Source organism: Heptranchias perlo, unplaced genomic scaffold, assembly GCF_035084215.1.
Source record: "Heptranchias perlo isolate sHepPer1 unplaced genomic scaffold, sHepPer1.hap1 HAP1_SCAFFOLD_118, whole genome shotgun sequence".
Classification (NCBI taxonomy): Eukaryota; Metazoa; Chordata; class Chondrichthyes; order Hexanchiformes; family Hexanchidae; genus Heptranchias; species Heptranchias perlo.
Genome location: NW_027138407.1, coordinates 1,372,450 through 1,389,951, shown reverse-complemented (window position 1 = coordinate 1,389,951; position 17,502 = coordinate 1,372,450). Strand labels below are relative to the sequence as shown.

Here is a 17,502-nt window from a genome sequence, read left to right as displayed (position 1 = left end):
AGTGAGTAACAGTAAAACCACTGCAAAACTGCACAGACTGATCCCACCAATAAATGAGAGACTTTGGGATAAGTTCTCAGGATGGCGGGAAACCAAAAACGGGAGAAAGGGAGCGACCCAGATGTAGAAATGAAAGTAACTGAAAATAACTCAGATTAAAGTGAATTGGACAAAAGTGAACCCAATGAGGCAAGAAAATAGAAAAATAGAGCGAGCGGCGGACTGGAGCTCCCGTGACGTGCAATTAAAGTCTGACCTTTGACCCACAGATATTCAGTGTCAGTTTGGGTCAATCGTTGCTGATGTTCTGTCCAAGTTAAAAGGTTGCGACGGACATGCTCCGGCTCACAACAAAGACCATTGATAAAGGATCTCACTACTTTCAATTGGATCTTGCTGTGCGCAGTAAAACATAACACACCCGGGCTACTCTCAGTCCATAATTATTGCGAGGTGATTGTCTCAGTGAAGAGAAGAATGGATTGTTCAAAATGTCTCTTCGGATTCGTCTTCAGCAAGAAAAATAGAAGTCGAAATTTAATAGAAATCATTGAATCATTCAGCACAGAAGGAGACATTGAGGCCCATCGTGTCTGTGCCGGCTCTTTGAAAGAGCTTTCCAATTAGACCCACTCCCCTGCTCTTTCACCCACAGCCAAGCTCATTTTTCCTTTTCAAGTATATATCCAATTTTGTGTTGAAAGTTACTATAGAATCTGCTCCCACCACCCTTTCGGGCAGTGCGTTCCAGATCATAACAATTCGCTGCATAACACAACATTCTCCTCATCTCCCCTCTGGTACTTTTTCCAATGAAAGTGAATAAAGTTCGAACCGGCTTCTGATGAAAAACATTACCGCAAGAGGCAGAGCTAATCATGCGATTGACAAGTGTCTAAACGGCAGCTAAAGAAATACTAATCTCCCAATTTTCATCCTGCAGATTCCAGTTTATCTGTGTCCCAGAGATTGCCTCGACAAACCTCTGCTGCCGGTGACACCGTTACTTTAAGCTGCAAATTGTCAGGGGTCTGTCCGTACACAGTACACTGGTACAGTCAGTGCCCAGGGCAGGCTCCGAAATACCTCCTACAGAGACACACTTCAGGAGCAGGGAACAATGAAAACGCTGCCGTGGGCAGAATTTCTGCTTCTATCGATCCTGTCAAGAAAATCAGCCGGTTAATCATCTCCAAATTACAATCGAGTGACTCCGCTGTGTATCACTGTGCTGTGAGTGTGCGCACCGATGCGCACAGTGGTTTCAGTCTGCTTAAGTGCTCGTACAATAACCTCCCATCTACACAGAACGGCACAACAACATTCTCAACAAGCCCCGGGGACGGCCCAGTTGCAATCAAGCAACGGTTACCCCCGGAGCGTTACCGTTTTACATTCTGTTCATTTTGTTACTTTATTTTCCCTGGATATTTATTGCTGTGATCACATTGCGGGAACGCTCCAAGACGGCTGGTGAATAAAGACATGCAATTAAGCTCACCAGCCCTATCCTTCTTGAACAAGATGATCAGTTGCTGGGAGATGTGGAGGAGATTCCAAGGGATCTTGTTATAGGGATCAACTGTGATTGACATACGGAGACAAATAAAAGCTCACGTTTTGGAATGGAGACAGGCTGATTGCGGAACCCAGTAAGTACCTACTCCCCAATTTGGTCTCTCAACTTTTTCTGTTTTTCATATTTAGCGGTTTCAAATTGGACTCAATCAAGACGCAGAGTCGCACAGTTATATTTTTACATAATAGAGTATGGGCGGGGTGATAAGCTAACATTTGGAACCGGGGACCAGATTGATTGTGCAACGGAATGTGGAGATTTGGGTCTTCTTAATCTCAATTCAGGGCGATTTAGTGGATGATGCAAAGTTAGTGTCTATTCCTTAAACTGATATCCAGTCCTTAGCACGAACACACACGTATGTGCTAGAGGGAGATGTTTCACTGAACTGTGTGTGTAATGGCGAAAGGCAATTAAGCCACACTTCTAAAGATGTCCAGTACGCAATTCAGCAAGATGAGGCCACAGTTGAAGCTTTTGGTTTTACTTTTACGCTACAGTCCAGACAGTTACAGCGCTCCTGGAACAGGTTTCTGCCTGTTCAGCTGTTAATTGGCAGGATATTGAGATACGGCCATGAAACTAATATTCATAAGTGAGGCCAGAATTATTTTACAACAGGGTAAGCAAAATATAAGAACATTGTATCGTTCTTCCCCCCCTTGTGAACACGTGTTGCCTTCTGGTGAATATTGTTGGAGAGACCAGGTATCTATTATTAAATCGCGGTTAAGATAATTTGCCCCATTAACGGGGGTCTGCGGTACCCAGTTCACTTTTCCAACAACCTGTCCTCTTTCTGGAGCAATGCGCAGGAATCAGACCTGGTGGCGCAGAGAGGGTTTTACAGTTAGGTACCTATCACTGTGTGGATTAGGTTATGCTGCTAAACTAACATTTGGAGACGGAACTGAAGTGATTGTACAGACAAGTAAGAAACATTTAAGCAAATTACACGCCCTTTTGTAACAATAAAAGATTCATGCCATAAGGTATCTGCTAAATATTGGGGGACGAGCTCGGAAATGATTTTTTAGAAAGAAATAATACATTCAATTGTGAAAGCGCCTTTCGCGACCCCAGGACGTCTGAAGCTGCTTTACTGTTGTAATGCAGGAAACACAGCAGGCATTTTGCGCACAGCAAGGTTTCCAAATAGCAAAGTGATAACGACCAGATAATCTGATAGTTTACCCTTCGATATCAGACGCAATTTTCCAGCGATTGTGCGCGAGTTTACATTCTTTCCATAACGATAACAAATTGGATGCAATTGAGAGTTTTACTACATCCGCATTACCGCGATGGAAAGGAAACCAGCGGTGGCTTCAGTGTCTGCGGAATCATTCCAGATATTGCTTGTTGAATCATTACTCCAGGATTGTTATAGGGGACCTTAAATCATTGCATGCAACAATCATATTTGAGACGTTGTGTTGTGTTCCCATTCATTTGGTGCAGTTTATGCAGAAACTTTCAGCTGTGCACAGAAATTTAACACCGTGTTTGTCGGTGGATGTACAGATGTTCCTGTGTTGAAGTGTGGATTTGAGTAAGTTCAAATAGCCCATGTCTCATACACATTAATTGCAAAAAAAAAATCAATAATCTGGATTCACAGATCATTGTGTGCCGAAATTTAGCGATCTATGTACGTTTAGATATTATGGGGTTGATTTTTCTTGCAAAAGCCAACCTTACACAAGCACAACTAATCCGTAAAAGCCAAATTATTTGATCGCGAGAATAATGGTGGTCCATGGAATTAAAACAAAAATCTTGATTTGCTGAAAATAACGGGAAATCATATTTTTAATGCAGCGGACTAGAGTCAGTGGATGAAGAAATAACGTCTGCCACGTTATATAAGGATTTGAGCAACTAACAACAATTTAAGGCGAGGAGGAGTCATCAATTTGAAATAGCCACTAAGCGAAGGTGATGAGAGAAATTTCTGAACACAGGGAGCTATTGGAAAATGGGATGCCTTTGAATGGAGAATGGTTGAGGGGTTTAAGATGATTAAAGGATTTGAAAGGGTAGATAGAGAGAAACTTATTCCTATAGTGGGGGAGTCCAGAACAAGGGGGCACAACCTTAAAATTAGAGCCAGGCCGTTCAGGGGTGATGTCAGGGAGCACTTCATCACACAAATGGCAGTGGAAATTTGGAACTGTCTCCACGGAAAACTGCTTAGGATTGGGGTCAATTGAAAATTTCAAAACTGAAATTGATAGATTTTGTTAGGCAAGGGTATTAAGGGTTACGTTACCAAGGCGGGTAAATGGAGTTAAGATACAGTTCAGCCATGATCAAATCGAATAGTGGAACAGGCTCGATTGGCTGTTTTCCTTTAAATTTCTGTGCACTATTGTTTTATTGTCGAATTTCATTATCAGTCATTTATTGATGTATCGGTCTGTGCTCAACATTAATGAAGTCAAAATAATTTCCCCGTTCTATTCTTTAATTTTCAGAGGACAAAACTCCGAAAGAGCCAACCGTGTCGGTCTTTTACCCGCCCGCGATACAAAGAGGGGACGGGGAGAGTACTGACACGGCGGTGGTATGTTTGGTATCGGAATTCACCCCCAAAGAGATTGGGCTCTTCATGGATACAACCACTGTCCCAAAGACCGATGTCACGATATCCAGTCACTTATTAAACAACGGGTATTACAGGAGCTCAGGGTTCCTCTCTTTCAATTCATCCAAACATTCAGTAAATGTCACGTGTGAGGCAAAACACAGGGCTCGATCTTTTTATGCAAATAAGCGACAGCCAGGAATCTGCAGCCGGTGAGTAATAAAATGTTTCATGAATAAAGAACTTGAATTTATAAAGCGCCTTTTTGAGGTATCGGGAATTCCCAAAGCGCTTTACAGCCAATGAAGTACTGTTTGAAGTGTAGTCACTGCTTTAATGTAGGGTAATACAACAGCCATTATGCGCACAGCGAGATCCCACAAACAAAGCAATGTGATAATGACCAGTTCATCTGTTCTAGTGACGCTGATTCAGGGATCAAGATTGACCGGGGCACTGAGGAGAACACCCTTGCTCTTCTTCGAAATACCATGGGGTCTTTCAGGTCCACCGGTGAGGGCAAACGGGGCCTCGGTTGAACATCTCACCCGAAAGACGGCACCTCCTACAGTGCAGCGCTCTCACAATGCTGGCACTGGCAGTGTCGGTCTGAATAATGGTCTCAAGTCTCTGGAGTGGGATTTGGAACCCACAATCTTCCGATTCAGAAGCCACATTGCTACCACTGAACCAGGGCTGGCACAATTCTCGAAGTCCGACTGTAATTAATAAAAAGGCCAAAGAATCAATACTACAGCTTTTTTACTACTTCCTCCATTATTGCTGCAAATAACGACAATAATAACAGTGATAATAATGACAACAATAGCAACAACAAAGTCACTTACTCAAAAAATCATTTAAATGTTTGTTAGCAGGCCCCGGCAGAAAGCCTGATTGTGGAAAACGTTCAAATAATTTCAGAGCAGGGACGAAGGACGCCCAAACAGGTCAGTACCTTATTTTAAATATGTTTCGGTAAAGGCAGAAAGACAGACAGAAAAAAGGAGAGCTAGACAGATAGATAGATACTTGGATAGTTGTATATTAACCAGCCAGCTGGATAGATAGAGCAATACATTCCAATTTTGTGGTGCAGATATTTGTATTTTAGTGAAATACAGTGGGATTGTTTAACCAAATCAACGCTTTAAGTTGATGATTCTTACAGATCTACCGAGGGTGAATTTTCTGTCTTTGACGGTGATGGGATTGAGAGTTCTCTTTTTGAAGTGCGTCGCTTTCAGTGTCCTGCTGACGGCCAGAGTGTGCTTATTTTAAGGTAAGATTGATCACCCCAATGCACATGCAGAATATAATTTGTTATTTACAATATTTTAGCAATGAACTTGGCAATCAATAACGTAAATGCTCGATTCCCATTCCGATAACCGGCGGCCGACCCGCAACGAAACTCTTAAAACAGACACTGAAAATAGTCTCGTACTATTTGGGTGTAAAATGCAACTTCGGCGGGGGCGCAAAATGGCGGGTTGAGTATTGGCCTCCGCTTCTACACCCTGTCCGCTTTTCCGTTGCCTTGTAGTATAATGATCAACCGATCCCTCTACTGCCCATTTTGCGACCCATCGACGTTGAATTGTAGTCCCTATGTCTTCTGAAACTTGTCCAGATTTGGAACTTTTCTAATGTATTTCTGTGCCACATTACATTTGCCAAGTTCCTCATCAATAAATGCGCTCATGCCGTTATTAATCTATTTATTTTCTGTTGCACATCTTCATTGCTTGAATATCCAGTTTGAAAACAAGATTCCCACAGGTCCACATATTAATCCAGTTGAGACCCAAAGAACGCTTTGCACAAGTGCGTCATCAGCTACTTGGGATGATGAGTCCCCTTGTTTAGCATAACCTTGTGCTCAAATCCTTCCATGACCTCGCACCTCCCCATCTCCATAACGTCCTTCACCCGTACAAGCCTCCGAGAACTCTGTATCCCTCCAATTCCCTCCTCTTGTGTATTCACCACTTCCTTCGCCTCACCACTGGCGGCCGTGCCTTCAGCTGCCTAGACCCTCCATAAAGTTCACCGCCTTTCCATATCGCCACTCCTTGAAGATAGTCCTCAAAACCTGCCTCTTTGACCAAACTTATCGTCACTGACCTTATATCTCCTTATGTTTCAAATTTTGTTTGGAAACGCTGCTGTGAAGCGCCTTGGGACGTTTTACTACGTTCAAGGCGCTGTATAAATGAAAGTTGCTGTTGCTGTTGTTGTTACAGCATAATTTCTGTCATTGACCCTACTTTTAAATATCTGTCTATCTCTGGCCCCTGGATCTCTCGGTTTGTTTACTTGATTACAATTCGGCTCATATTTCCATACTCGATTATTTTCCCCCAAACATGTTCGAGCTCACACATGTCGACGATGATTTCCCTTTGCCATATATCTCCCCGCTCTTCTAAACGGCGCATGTCCTCCTGCAACCTGCCCCATTTTTTTCCTCCATGTCCCCACCCCCAAAATTATAAGGTCAGCAAATTTGATATCTCCTTCACGCCCATATCCAAATGAAGTATTTCTATGAATATCAAGAGCGGTACAAGCACCAAATGTACTCACATCCCACCAGCCACATTTTCTTAAGCTGAAAAAACATTAACTACCTGCACTCTATTAATTTCTAATCTTCAGCCATTTCTGAGGACAGATTGCGTAAACATGGCCTGTATTCCACTGAGTATCGAAGACTGAGGATTGATCTGTTCGAATTCTTTAAAATGTTAAAAGGAGTCGATAGGGTTGATGCAGATAAACTATTTATCTGGTGGGGGAATCAACAACGAGGCGAAATAATCTTACAAATAGAGCCAGGCAATTTAAGAGGGAAATCAGGAAGCATTTTTTTCACACAAAGGTTAGTAGAAACCTAAAATTCTCTCTCCCAAAGGGCTGTGGATGCTCTGGAGCAATTGAGCTCTCAAGACTGAGATAGACTGCTTTTTGTTAGACAGGGATATCAACGGAGGTTGGAAAATATCGTTGAGGCACAGATCAGACGTGATCTCATTGAATAGCGGCGCAGGCTCGATGGGCTGAATGACCTTCTCCTGTTCCTCATGTTCCTATGTTCGGTACGAGCCCACAACGCCCTGGTACAGAATTCCGGTGCCATCTATATTTACAGGTTGCAATATACAATGAATTTAAAGAGATTGCAATGCTATACCTTTATGGTCGCTGAGTCAAATGTCAAATCCTGGGCCTCGCGACCTATCAGCATTATGGGAGCCTCTTCACCACGTGGTCGGCAGCGCTTCAATCAAAAGGCCCACCATCACTTCTCTAGGGCTACTAATGATAGGCAAGAAATGCCAGCCGTGCCAGCGACGCCCATATCCCGAGATTTTTTTTTAGAAAAAATGCATTGCTACAGTGGAATGAGAAAAAATGGACAGGAAATGTTGACATAGCAACTTACAATGGCAATTATATACCTATCAGGAAAGGCTGAACATGCTGGGCCTCTTTTCTCTGGAAAACAGAAGGCTGAGGGGTGACCTGATATAGGTCTTTAGGACTGTGAAAGTGGTTGATAGGTTACACGTAGAGAATATGTTTCCACTCGTGAGGGAAACCAAATCTCGGGGCCATAAATAAAAGATAGTCACCAACAAATCCAATAGGGTATTCAGTAGAAAATACTTTACCCCGAGAACTTGCAACTCGCTATCACGTGGAATATTTGAGGCAAATAGCACAGATGCATTTAAAGGGAAGCTCGATAAGTTCATGAGGGAATAAGGAATGGAAGGATGTGTTGATAGGCTGAGATGAAGACATGTGGGAGAAGGCTCGTGTGTAGCAGAAACACAGACATGGAACAGTTGGGCAGAATGGCCTGTTTCTATCCTGTACATTCTATGTAATTCTATGCATAACAGAGGCAAGCTATATGCATGCGTTAAGCGTTTGAGCATATGCACGGCAGAATTTTCCAAGGTGGAGAGTTAAAGACTGAAATACGTTCAACATCTAAATCCGCTCTTTTCACGTGCACTGTTCGATGTCACTTCTTGCAGTCCACTGATTACATCTGGTGCTTTTATTCAAACAGGAATTCTCTCCGATGAAATGGATTCCAGCGTGAGCACAACCCACTGGGAATTCAGAGCCCGAGACATCGAGTTCAACTGACTCAATTTACTTTAGTTCAATATCGCAGGTGTTAATCGGCTAATTCTCTGCTCCTGCCACTGTTAAACCTTCTCCTTTAGAAAACGTTTGTCCAATTTCTGTGACATATTGATTTTATAGTCATTGTTTTGTCGAATGCTCATTGCATATATTAAGAAAACAAGTTGATCACATGCATAAAATCATAGATTTTTATAGGTAGAGTTCAAAATTATATTTCTATGCTTGAATTCGTCAAAAGAAATTTCCAAAATATCACTTTAGCTTGCAATTAGTGCACAAATTTACATGCATTTCTTATAATCATGGAATCTTGCAGCACAGAATGAGGGCATCTGGCCCATCGTCCCTGCGCTGGCTGTTTAAAAGAGCTATCCAATTAATCGCACTCACCCTGCTCTTTCCCCAAACACCTGCAAATGTTTGCTTTTCTCTGAAAGTTATTTTAAATTGAGTTTGTTTTTATTTTATATCACCTAAGAGCGCCAGATGCATTTCTTTGACAGACATCTGTCTGCATTGGAAGCAAACCGTTCAACTCAAGGGTTGAGTCTGAACTGTTGCCATGTCACTGTTCCTTTACCATTTTGGAGGGAGATTTTCTCTGGTCGCCTCGCATTAGCACCGTGCTAAACGTGGAGAGAAGTTACCCTCTGTTCGCAATTGGCGCCTCTTCTGCTCTGCTGCAATCGTTTTCTCCTTGATTTTTTGGTTGTACTGCAATTAATTAACAATGCTTTTGGTAACTTTAATGATGCGCGGTTTTAATTTTTTGTCTACTTGTACCACAATGTGAATAAAGGTTTTACTTTTGTTCAACATATAGAATGAGCTATCCTTTCTCTTTGAATTTTAAGGGGAAATTTGGGGCTCTCTAATCTAAAATTATTGGATGACATAAAAGTCTCCGGCGCTCGATCAGTCACCAGGTTTATTTTTTCCATCGGTTTATTTTAAATCATGCGGCAGCAGAAAGGTTAATTGTCTTTAGGCTCCGTGTTTCGACCGCAACTGTTGAGGGCTAACGATTCACGAGTTGTCTCTTGACTGGAGGAACCAGAGCTCCGTTGACAAGGCAACCAGGGGCAGCAGGAAATGCGTTGAAGGTGCTGTTTCAGCGAACAAGGTCACGGAATCTGTCAGTTTGAACACATGGGCAAACTGCGGTTTAATCGCCTGGGGCTGGAATCTAAAGCAGCGAGGTGGCAGTTAGGCGGGGAGGGGAGGGCGGATGTTGCAATGAGCAGGGACATAAAATAATAGCGACATTAGCAAGTGACTTTCTGAGCAACAGAGATTAGGGCACATTTCTTTAAAGCGTAAATTTTATCTGTTATTTAGACTGCAAGTAAAGTCAATCAAAAACACTTGGCCATGTTGCAATCCTGTGAATGCACTTGTTCATTGCCGTAAATCATAGAATCATACAGCGCATTCGGCCTATCGTGCCCGTGCCGGCTCTTGCAAAGAGCTATCCAATTGGCCCCACTCCCCCCTGCTCTTTCCCCATCTCCTTTTCAAGTGTATATCCAATTCCCTTTTGAATGTTACTCTTGAATCTGCGTCCCCCATCATCGCAGGCAGTGCATTGCAGACCTGAACATCCAACTGCTTAAACATATTCTCCTCATTTCCCCTGGATTTTTTTTCTCATTATCTTAAATCGTTGTGTCCTCTGGTTCCCTACCCTTCTGCCACTGGAGACAAGATTCATCCTATTTATTCTATCAAAACCCCTCATTATTTTGAACGCCTCTATCAAATCTCCCCTTAACCTACTTTTGTCTAAGGAGATGAATCCGAGTTTCTCTAGTCTCTCCACAATCGATTAAATTGTTGCCTGAAGCAACATTAAAATGTAAAGTCTGAATGCAGCCATACAGTATACTTGGATCGACCTGTTTATATACTTCACACAAGATATCACCAAACTTACAGGTTTAATTGTTACATGTTCCTCCGCTTCCACAAAGGATCTTTAGGAACAGTTCCTTCTCAGCCCCCTTAGTCATCCCTTCCTCCTAAAATCCATATAGTCGTGGTGAGTACAAATTCCACCACTGGCAACTCGTAAAACTGAATTTTTAAAACATCCGTTAATTTGCGAGCTAGTTCCAGATAAAATTACAATGAAAACAGTGGGATTGTGGTAAGAACCGAAATGGGCCACTAATATCTTTCAGGGGAGCGACCTGCCCCAATGCATAAACAAAGCATTGCGGATGCGGAAAATCTGAAATAAAAAGACAATATGGTGAAATCACTCAGCAGGTCAGGCACGATTTGTAGAGATAGAAACAGAGTTAACGTTTCAGGTCGATGACATTTCATGAGAACTGGAACATGTTAGAGACGAACAGTTTTTAAGCAAGTACAGCGCCAGGGGGATAAAAGGGGAGTGGTGCAGGGAAAGAAGAACAAAAGGGAAACTCAGCGTTAAGATGGAGCGTCAGGAGATTTGTTAAATGAGAAAAGAGATGATAGTGCAAGGCAAATATAATGGGACAAGTAAAGAAACAAAAGTTAGGTCCAGACGCGGTGTCAGTGGTGAGAACAGAAGAGCAGAGCCGGAAGGAAACTTGGAAATCTGGCCAGGAGGAGAAGGCTCCCGTGGCACTGGATTGTGGAGGAAGAAAGGCAATTGGACCCCAGGCCGATAGGGGTTCCCCACCCAATTTGGTACCAGGCCTGATTTCAATCTCACAGTATGTCGTTGCCTGTGAATGTCCTCGGGGAACTAGGGATGGGCAGTATTTACTGCCATACCAGGAAGTGAACCCAACTCATTGTCCCTCCATTGAAATTCGCGGAACAAAATCCGTCGGCTTCTGTTCTGGGCATTCCAACCAATTCGGCAGATCTCCTTTGCTGTGCTCAATCCGAGTGACCCTCAAAGCCCAAAGGGTAAAGTCTAAAATCTAACCCAGAATGCAGTGAGCAAAGCACTTAGGTACAGAAATTTAGGTTGGTGGATTTTCACCTGTTTCCCGCGCCCTCAAGTATCGGCTAGGCCCTGATTCGTGTGGAAACATCACAAGCCCAGAGTTCAAATACACAATGGCCAGCTCCTCTGCTGGAATATTCCATGATTCTATAGTCTACATTTCATAAGACCACGGTATACTATCTAATTTTTCCCGGAGCTTTCAGATGTGCAATTCCACTCCACACTCTTCCCTTTTTCCGCCAGCCTACGAGCTTTTAAGGACCAAAATTGTCATCACTTTATCAGCAATTGTTGACCTAGCGAGTCTATTCTTCACTTCCCTTTGAAACGGGGAATGGCACTTTGGACCTTCTCCCTCAATCTGAACACCAGTGGGTGACTGGACGCGAAAGGGAAATGCGCCGACTCCAAGATTATGTCGACGTTCATATTTTTTCAGTGGATTACTCCTATCACATCTGACGGATTAAAGCATATCCTGAGTGGGCACCCGAACAATAGACACGGTTTTCTGCCTACTTCCAAAGTTGGTCTCAGTTTTTTCTCCCAGTGACCTGAAGTGTCTGCCGTAGCAGTTAAAAGAAATAAGACAGCAGGAAGGAAAGAAAGATAGAAAGAAGAAAAGAAAGGATGAAAGAAAGAAAGACAAGATTTTGTATTGTGCTATTGCCAGGACAATTCAAGTAATCTAATTTCATGCTCTAGTTTGCGCATTTATCAAGACGAGAATCTGGCTTGAAAGCGAATATTTTGTCCCAGTACTTGGAGATTTAATCCAAAACAGAGAGTGAAGTGAGCTCAGCTGCTGCAAATAGCTTAGTGCAACAGTGTCCCATCTGTAATATCATTGATTGGCTGCAATTGCGCAGAATGACATGCCTAAGCAGAAAATATAGACGCCTCACTTGTTGGAATCATGTAGCACAGGAGGAGCCCTTTCAGCAATTAATGCCTGTGCCAGCTTTTGAAACAGCTTTCCAATTACTCCCACACACCTGCTCTAACCCCATAGCCCTGCACATTTATTCTGTTGAAATATATATCCAAAGCCCTTTTGCAAGCTACTGTTGAATCTGCTTCCACCACTCTTTCAGGCACTGCATTCCAGATCTTAACAACTCGCTGCATAAAAAAATGTCTAATTTTCCCTTCTGGATTTTTTTTGCAAATTACCTTAAATCTTCATTGCCTGATTACCGACCCTCCTGCCAGTGGATTCAGTTTCTCCTTGTTGCCCGATCAAACCCCTTCATAATTTTGAACAACTCTATTAAATCTCCCTTTAATCGTCTCTGCTCTAAGGAGAACAATCCCAGCTGCTCTGATGTCCCCACATAACTTAAGTCCCTCATACCTGCAACGATTTTTATTAATCTTCTCTGCACCATCTCCAAGGCCTTGACATCCTTCCTAAAGTGTGGTGCCCAATATTGGACGCAATACTAAAGCTGAGGCCAACCAGTGATTTATCAAAGTTGAGCATCCGTTTACAATGCTTTACCCCGTTCAGCCTCAAATCCATTTGAATCCCAACCCTCATATAAAGCAAACAGATAGATTAATAATCTGAAACCCTCAGTCTACCTTTATTGGCACTAAGTTCCTTTATGAAAATAAAACATGCAAAATTAATTCCTATTATTGTTAGTTTCCTTTCTGTATCCAGTATGTGGCGGGGTGGGGGGTAGGTCGTGCAGCGTGGAGTGAGTGAATCGCAGTTGGGGTTTTGTTTCCGATTTGTGGGAACTAACTGATCAGTAACTATGAGCCACCAGATTTATTTTTTATATGACAGTTCTGGATGGCGCAACTTGCCTTGTAAGTTTCCTCTCTGTGTACTGTGGGATGCATGTCGGGCGCCCTCTATTTGTTGTCTGTTGCTATGGCTAATGAGCATTTTGAAAGTAAGTTCGTGCAAATGTAACGGATTTGGAAACGTCTCCTTAAGTTTTCTCATTCACTCTGCAATTGCACACTTGAATCTTCACACTTCTACGCTTCGATGTGAACCGATTAGATTACACCGATCAGCAAAGACCGAACAGGCTGGGCCCTCTTTAATCGGTGTCCACTGGTTACTGATCATCCGACCAGTGGAAACAGTTTCTGCCTATCCGCGTCAGCAAACTCCTTCATGTCTTTGATTACTGTAGGAAGACATTGCTGTGACATAAATTTACGGACAGTGAATTTGATAGATTTAAATAGCAAAATGTAACATAGAAATGCAATTCTCGTTTATGCATCATCCCTAATATCATAGAATCACAGAGTCTTACGATACAGAAGGAGGCTATTCTGCCCATCATGCATATGCCGGCTCTTTTAAAGAGCGATCCAATTAGTCCCACTTCCCCCTGCTTTTCGCCATAGGTCTCCAATTTCCTCCCCTTCCAGTATTGATCCACTTCCCTTTTAAAATTTACAATTGAATCTGTTTCCATCCCATTTCAGGCAATGCTTTTCCAGACCATAATAACACGCTGCGTAAAACAAATTCTCCTCACCTCACCTCTGGCTTCTTTGCCAATTACCTTAAATTCAGCAATCCTCCTGCTACTGGAAAAAGTTTCTCCTTACTTACTCAATTAAAACCCTTCATGACTTTGAACACCTCGATCAAATCTCGACTTAGCCTTCTCTGCTCTAAGGAGAATAACCCCAGTTTCTCCAGTCTCTCCACATAATTGAATTCCCTCAACCCTGGTACCATTCTCGTAAATCTCCTCTGCACCCTCTTACATATCTAACAATGTTCTGTCCATAGATACCGTACTCCGCAATAATCCATTGTTCCTGAATAACTCTGAGCGAGTTTTGTGAGACGTGAGAATCGATGGCACAAACCAAAGCTGTTTTTTTCTGTTTTTGCTGTAATGCGTTGGAGTTTGAATAGTTTCAAATTATCACTGTAAAGATACGATTTCTTCCTTCCTTTTTTTGCTTCAAATTCATTTCTTCCAGTTACAATCTAAAATATGATTAATGTATACAAGAAATATGGACGTTTTACTTCAAACGAACAATAAAGTGTTCCTGCATTGGAAGGCAAATTATAATATATTATATATTTTACATGGGAAGTAAGTAATGCGAGGCAGGTATCTGCAGACTCCGGTGGCCATTGTCTCGACAATTAATTATGTTGATTCCGCTCTATATTTGGAAATTAAATTCTGATGCTGAGTCTGTAGAATTACAAAGAATGAACAGAAAAGAAACAGCCATTCGGCCGAAATGGTCCGTGCCGGTGTTTATGCTCCAGACCAGCCTCCTCCCGACCCTCCTCATCCAACCCGATCAGCATCGCCTTCTGTCCTTTTCTCCCAAAAGTACTAATCTAGCTCCGCCTAAAATGCACCCAAGCTATTCGCATCAACTACTCCATGTGGTAGCGAGTTCCACATTCTCACCACTCGCTGGTTAAAGGAGTGTCGCCTGAATTCTTTATTGGATTAATTAGTGAATATCTTATATTTATGGACCCTAGTTTTCGTCACTAGTTGCAACACCGGAGAAGAAAGAGTGGATGTTCACTGAGCAACAGGGAGGGAAATCGGAAACAATGAAGCATTTACAAACAATATATTCTTTTCACCTCCACACCAAGCCAATTTGAATTAACTGCTCTATTTTCACCGAATTCCATGTTTTTTTATCATTACTTTATTATTTAAAACGCGAATATAAATGTTGTTCATTGTGCCAGTTGCTACAAGTTTGGGTGGACAGGAAGTTGGAGAGGTGTCCATGATGATTATGTATTGCACCCTAATACCCGTTGTATTTTCAGATTGTTACTGTCTGGAACAAAATCACTTTGGGGTGGTGAGCTATGATGCTACGATCAGTCTTTCTGCTTTCAAATTCAATTCATTCCAGAATATTATATTAAGAAAAACGGAAATATGACAAATGACAGTTTCCACATTACCTATTTATAAGTCAAATATCTGTGGCATGTTTTGTATAATACCGATGCAGTGATGTATCTATATATTGTTTCCATATACGTTTGCGTGCATGTATATCTCGACCAATGTATGCATCTAACCATCAACCCACATAGTGCATGAAACACCAATTTGTTATGCTCGACGGGAGCTACGTAGATAGGCAGAGAGATAAATAGGTAGTTAGGGACATACAGATATTTGACTATTACTGCGCACTGAGCTCCACAGAGACACGGAGCTGGGCTGACCCTGCACAAAAACTGTCAGAGCGTCGCTCAATATATCAGCTTTGGGATAACAGTGTGATGAGGGACGAGTCTCAGCTGGTCCGTTTATTTGTGATCATTAGTTTTATCCATTCTCGGGATACGGGCGTCGCTGGCAAGGCCATCGTTTATTGCCCGTCCGAGTTGCGCCTGAGAAGTTGATGGTGAGCTGCCTTGTTTTTGAACCGCTCCAGACCGTGCAGTGAAGGTTCTCGCACAGTGCTGTTAGGCAGCGAGTTCCAGGTTTTGATCCAAGGACGATGAAGGAACAGCCGATATATGTCCAAGTCGGGATGGTGTGTGACTTGGAGGGGAGCTTGGAGGTGATGGTGTTCCAATGCAGCCGCTGCCCTTGTCCTTCTAGATGGTAAAGGTTGGTGGTTTAGGAGGTGCTGTCGGAGAAGCCTTGGCGAGTTGCTGCAATGCATCCTGTATATGTTCCACACTGCAGCGGGAGTTATTGTTGAACGTGGTGGATGATTACACATTGTACGACATGGAATGTTACAGCTCAGAAACAGGCCATTTGGCCCAACTGGTCCATGCCGGTGTTTATTCTCCACACTTCTTATGTTATCTTACCCTATCAGCATATCCTTCTGTTCCTTTCTCCCTCGTCTATTTATCTAGCTTCCCCTTAAATGCATCTGTGCTATTCTAATTAACGAACCCATGCTGTTTTGTTAAGCTACCGTTCGAACAGAAATAGTCTTGAATATTAAATCTTGGCAAGAAGGACAGACTTATGAAGAGACATAACTGTAATCCTATTTCATACACCCTTTCTCTCCTTTCTCTCTCTCTGTTCGTCTTTCATTATTTCTATCTTTGTTTTTCTCTTTTCCTCTGTCTTTTTCTCTCCTAGTCTGACTTCCTCAACATCTAAAAGAACAGTATCATATGTTTCTATCCATTTCCATGACCTAATATTATTATTTCTCTCTTGCTCATTCTATCTTTGTTTACCTTTTTCGATCTTTACTTTTCTCTCCCTCTTTCTCCATTTGTTTGACATTCCCCTTTTCTATCAATGTCTGTCTCTGTCTCCATGGTTTATGTCGATCTTCGCTTTTCATCTGTCTATCTCTATCTGTCTGTCGCTCTCTGTCTCTCACGCCTTCTTTTTCAATGTGTCTGAATTTCACTCCCTTTCTCTGTCCGAATCTCACTGAGGATCCATCTTCCACCCTCTATAACTTGAGCTCATCCAGAACGCTGCTGCCCGTAAATTAACTCGCACCAAGCCCCGTTCACTCATCACCACTGTGCTCGCTGACCTATTTTGGCTCCCGGTCCGGCAACGCCTCGATTTTAAAAATCTCATCCTTCTTTTCAAATCTTTCTATGGCCTCACCACCGTCCCTATCTCCGTGACCTCCGCCAGCCCTACATCCCTCCGTGATCTCTGTGCTCCTCCAATTCTTGTCTATTGCGCATTCGCGATTTTCATCGTTCCACCATTGACCGCCGTGCCTTCCCTCCCTAAACCTCTCCGCCTCTCCACATCTTTCTCCTCTTTTACGACGCTCCTTGAAACCTACCCCTTTGACGAAGCTTTTGATCACCTGTCCGAATATCTCCTTATGTGGGTCGGTGTCAATTTTTGTTTTCTAACGCTCCTGTGAAGCGCCTAGGGACGTTTTACGACGTTAAAGGCGCTATATAGATGCAAGTTGTTGTTGTTGTGGTCCCTCTCTATCTCTTTCTTTGTTCAGTAAATTCTACCCGCAGCATAACAGCAAGATATCTGAATAGCTTTATCTCCATTTCACTACTTTTACCTCTCCTCTTTCCTCGGCCTCGCGTCTTAAACATTCCTACTGCAGAACAACATATCCGTGACAATCTTCTTATCTCGCTCTTTCTCTCTCTGGTTCTGTCTCTCTTTATCTCTATTTCTTCCTCTCTCTCTCCCGTGCAGCCAACAAAACGGTCGTGAGGTGAAATTGAAATGTTATTATATTCACAGAACTCAGGCACTGTTTTCAGTGACATCGATAGAA

General features: G+C 42.6%; 1 long non-coding RNA gene across 2 annotated transcripts; it reads left to right on the top strand.

The window, feature by feature from the left end:
* The first annotated feature begins 1,553 nt into the window (after nucleotides 1-1,553).
* On the top strand, nucleotides 1,554-9,111 carry LOC137308019 (uncharacterized). Of its 2 annotated transcripts, none has more exons than XR_010959367.1 (5): nucleotides 1,554-1,652; nucleotides 4,057-4,378; nucleotides 5,045-5,116; nucleotides 5,338-5,448; nucleotides 8,251-9,111. It is a non-coding gene; the product is annotated as an uncharacterized lncRNA (long non-coding RNA). The 2 variants fall into 2 exon arrangements; XR_010959368.1 differs by lacking the exon at nucleotides 1,554-1,652 and adding an exon at nucleotides 2,452-2,510.
* Nucleotides 9,112-17,502: the final 8,391 nt, after the last annotated feature.